The sequence below is a fragment of the Odontomachus brunneus genome, unplaced genomic scaffold (genome assembly GCF_010583005.1).
Source record: "Odontomachus brunneus isolate Ranch 3 - 2012 unplaced genomic scaffold, Obru_v1 Obru_scaffold_043, whole genome shotgun sequence".
NCBI classification, from domain to species: Eukaryota; Metazoa; Arthropoda; class Insecta; order Hymenoptera; family Formicidae; genus Odontomachus; species Odontomachus brunneus.
Genome location: NW_022639493.1, coordinates 1021511 through 1025742, shown reverse-complemented (window position 1 = coordinate 1025742; position 4232 = coordinate 1021511). Strand labels below are relative to the sequence as shown.

The window sequence follows — 4232 nt, the reverse complement described above, 5'->3', positions numbered from 1 at the left end:
ATATATATATATATATATATATATATATATATATATATATATTTATAATGAGGGAAAATTTTTTTTCAGATGAGAAAATATTTATTTTTCTAAAACAGTTGCTAAAACCAATAAATATTTTTTTTATTTCTTAGATATGTTTTCTCTCATAGAGTGTTAAAATGTCGCTTAATATTGGTGTCAATATCTCTGTTCCTTTCCTTATTCTTTCAAGTAATACGATGATGTGTATGTATGAGTGGGTAGGTGTAGCTGTGTTAAAGTCAGCTGTAGTAAGTTTCAACTGCTATCAGAAATGCGGCACAACGAATAAAGCCTAAAAGTCGGTGAAGTACGGCGTCCGTGCGCGAGCTCCCGGTACGCGAGTGTGAATTACTTTCGCCCTGGGGGGGCATCGCATCTTATTTAGGTCGTATACATCGAGCGTATACTTCGGTTCTGGCACGAGCATGTCGGCGGCGTTATTACGGCATCGCCATTATCACGAGAGAAGCAGAGAGAAAGAGAGAGAGAGAGAGAGAGAGAGGGGGAAGGAGAAAAAGACAGAGAGGGAGACGCACAGGTGACCCGATCGTGTGCACGCGACTCGCACTTATCCCCGCCTGTCGACCTGAGTGACTTATCGAGTACTTTACTTATTTCGTGCATTCAGTGGAAGTAACAGTCGAGTAACCATCGAACCTGATTCGCAGGATCTATGTAAATAAATGATCCTCGATACGATAAGGGAACCATGAACGTAATAATACGTTCGTAATCGCGAATAAATTCATGATTTTTAATGTGTGTACGACAGGTAGTTCTCTCTTGTTTTTGCAAAGCTATGCGCGGCTGATTTCCACTTTGCGGAAATTTACGAGAAATGGAGGAATGACTAAGAAGTTATATTGAATTAAAGTGAATTTTTGAGTGAATCAACGTCCGGGTATGCAAATGAATGTGACGAGATCTTGCTCTCCATGTAATTTTTAACACGGTATATCCTAATGAAACCTCAATTAAGGACTGAGATTCAAAACATTTAACGCTGAAAATTCGAAAGTTGCATAGATATGGTTTTTGATGAAATTCTCTCACCGATAAAATCTCTTATGCAGTTTGTGCGATTTCCAATTATACTCAAAGAATTGTTATATAAATCCTGCTGAGAGAGTGCATTAATTCAATAAACGATATACAAATAATATTAACGCTAAATTCTACCAGTTTCCGCGCATATGTGACCAAATAAAAAGTTTTTGATATTACAAAAATACAGATTTCTGAATTCGACAAAAATTATATTTTAATTGGATTGGTTCGAAATTCCTGATATCTGGAGTGTAAAAGGAAACGCAGAAATAATTAAAAAACGTATGCGCGCGCGTTTGAGAATAATTTAATTAAATTTTAAATATTAGAGAAGCTGGAAAATTCTCCAATTACTGGCTGTACTTTAACAAGTATCATAATTATGACTACGTACGCATCTCGCTCGTTACGTCATGATTCTAATGAACGTTTATCTTTTTCTCGAACTGCGACTTCTAGGATTAAGTCGTGTAAACTTTCTCATTTCGAAATACGTAATCGTTCGATAATTATATACAGCATTAAGTTTTTAATTGATAGTATCTGCCTAATATATACTCGCGTGAAGAATGTAAGTGAATTTTTGGATTCGCACTCAACTTTTGAAGACCGAACTTTGTACGTAATATAATTTCGTATAAAATGTATCCTTGCAATATTTCTTATTGTCGTCTTCGTCCCGCCGCGTCACGTGGGATACTTCCTGTCGCCTCGCGAGGACACTGTCGTAGATAACAACGGGAATAGAACTATCTTCTAATACGTTTTACGATTACGCCGTATAAAATTATTCTATCGCGCGCTTTTGGCGCCGCTCTTGCGCGCTGTGCGTCGTTCCAAAAAACACGCTCGTAATTACCGAGTAAATCTTTTCTCCGGCCAACTCGCTCGCGATAGTTCTTTCGAAGCTAGTAATAACAGGATAATAACTTGGCGTTGAAGACCAAGAAGCAGCAAAATTATGGTGCGAAATCGCCGGATGTCGCGTATACATATTCCCGATACGGATTTTCATATGATTTCAGACACTTCGTTATCGCATTAAATGATTCTTAGTCGGTTAGTTCATGTAATCTTATCGATGCGTATCGATAGAAGCGCCAATCTCAGACTGTTGCCACGCGAATGCAAGAAATCGCCAGAATGAGAACCCGCGCTTTTCCGTTCGCCTGCATGCAATACGCGCGCACATGCACACACACGCGCGCGCATACACACACTGTCGCGAGCTCGTATCGCCGTGCGTGCGGTGTAGGTATTACTTAATAATATCCATAACCGGGAGGTAAATGCAGGAGTGGGCGAGAAGACAGGAGGGCAGAGCGAGAAAGAGCGATACCAGCGAAGAGAGGAGGGTCTTGCCGAGAGGGAGGAGAAAAAAATGTCGCGGATCGTGGATGATCGAAGATGTAAGAAAATATAAGAAGGACGTCGCGCGAGATCGATGGCATGCAAAAGAAAAGAAAGAAAAAACAAGAATAAGAAAGAGATACATCAGTCATAAATATTCCGCAATGTCAACGAGATTCCTCGAGTTGTGTGAGGCTTTTTCGAGAAGAAAACGGGGTTGCTGATCGGGAATTGCCACGTCGTTGCAGAAACACCTATGCACAGGTGCATAGGTTGCGCTCTTTGCTCGCATAAAACCTTCTGCAATACATCGTTCAGTTCGACGCCTTAGACCGGTATTTCCACTATGTAATTAGCGCTAAATACGACTAAGATAGATACTGGCCTACTCCGATGTAAAATGCCGTAGGTTTCATTCAAGAGTCCCGAATTGTGGACAAGACATGTCAAAACATCTCATTTTCGACCGCTGAATTAGAGCGCGAGTTTCGCACGAGAAACGTAAACAGAGAAATAACGTTAAAATTGAATGCCAAATTCCTCGGGTGCCTCGAAAACTACGATTTTCGCGCGCTGAGGCAATGCGGGACCTATCCGTTTAAAGAGCGCGTCCGGCGAGAGATTTCCAGAAGACCGTGGAATGACTTTTTAATAGCAAGCGAGGTCGCCCTCATGGGAATAGTAATCCGCCCTATCTACCAACGCTACGAAATTTCCATTGACGAGAAAGCTACTGCACTGCCCCGCGCAACCCTTGAGATCTACTTGTACGTCGCTGTCTGGCACCGTCACGACGCTCCTGCTGCTCCCAAGAGAAACACTCCTCCCTGAGACGGAAGGAGGGTGAATCCGCACGAAACGAGCCGAGGGGGATACGTTTTATTCTGCAACCCACCACCACTACCACTTGGTCGTCGTACGCCGTTGACGGCGAAATCCCATAAAGTCGCAGACGACTGTGAACGCCGTGGACTCGCGTCGCGATATCACAAGCGGGCGGCGAGAACAACCCCGTGAAGTGAGTGGCACTTGCTCGCCCTGTCGTCGCACTCGCCGCTACTCCACCCCCTCCTCCGCGCCGGCAGACGCGCTCGCATCACTCACTTTCACTGACGCGCCGTGCGGCCCGTGCGGCTCGGCCGCTGCGGTCCTTCCGCGCGCAGGGGGTGGCACGAGAAAACGTCGATACTCCTCTTTTTCCCTCTTGCCGCGGCACCACCGACAACCACGACCACGACGTGCACAACGTTGTCCGCGGGTACGTAGATGAGGAGGAGAGAGAGAGAGGGACAGAGAGGCTGCAAGAGAAGGCGACGACCACGAGCACCACGACCACCACGACCACCACGTCGATGATGATGATGATGACGGTGTTGTCCACCTCCGGCACTCGCACGCTCCGTCCGTCCGTTCGCAACCGTCTGCGGCGTGGGGCGTCGACTGGCACACTCGCGCGGACAGTCACGAGCCCCTCCGCATCCCGACTATCCGCGCGCGAGAGTCGCACGCGGGCCGAGCAAGCGCTACGACAGGTTCCGGCTCGCCGCGTGCCATCGGTCCCTTCGCGGACGACAGCTGCGGCGATCTTTGGCGGAGCGACACGCGGACGAGTGTCGAAGAGGATCGCCCGACTCTGCGCTTCCTCGTCGAGAGAGCGTCGATATTTGGTTGGTTGGTTGTGGTTCGATCAGTCGGTGTGTCTGACGCGACACAACCGGTGCGCTTCGGGGCCCACTCTTGGTGATGTCCGAACGGCTGAGCGCACGGTGCTGCTCGCGCGGCACCACCGAGCGAGGGAGGGACAGGGACCC

The 4232-nt window shown here is 46.7% G+C and overlaps 1 protein-coding gene across 5 annotated transcripts in view; it reads right to left on the bottom strand.

Annotated features, from left to right (window-relative positions):
• The window catches only part of LOC116844604 (probable nuclear hormone receptor HR3), a 146907-nt gene that overhangs the window by 92775 nt on the left and 49900 nt on the right, over positions 1–4232 (bottom strand). For 2 of the 5 annotated variants that reach the window (XM_032816375.1, XM_032816379.1), the window contains exon 1: positions 3317–4226. The exons of the other annotated variants lie outside the window; for them this stretch is intronic. The gene's annotated coding sequence lies outside the window, so the exon portion shown is untranslated. Of the gene's footprint in view, positions 1–3316; positions 4227–4232 lie in introns of those variants that run through there. 5 annotated transcript variants of the gene reach the window in all.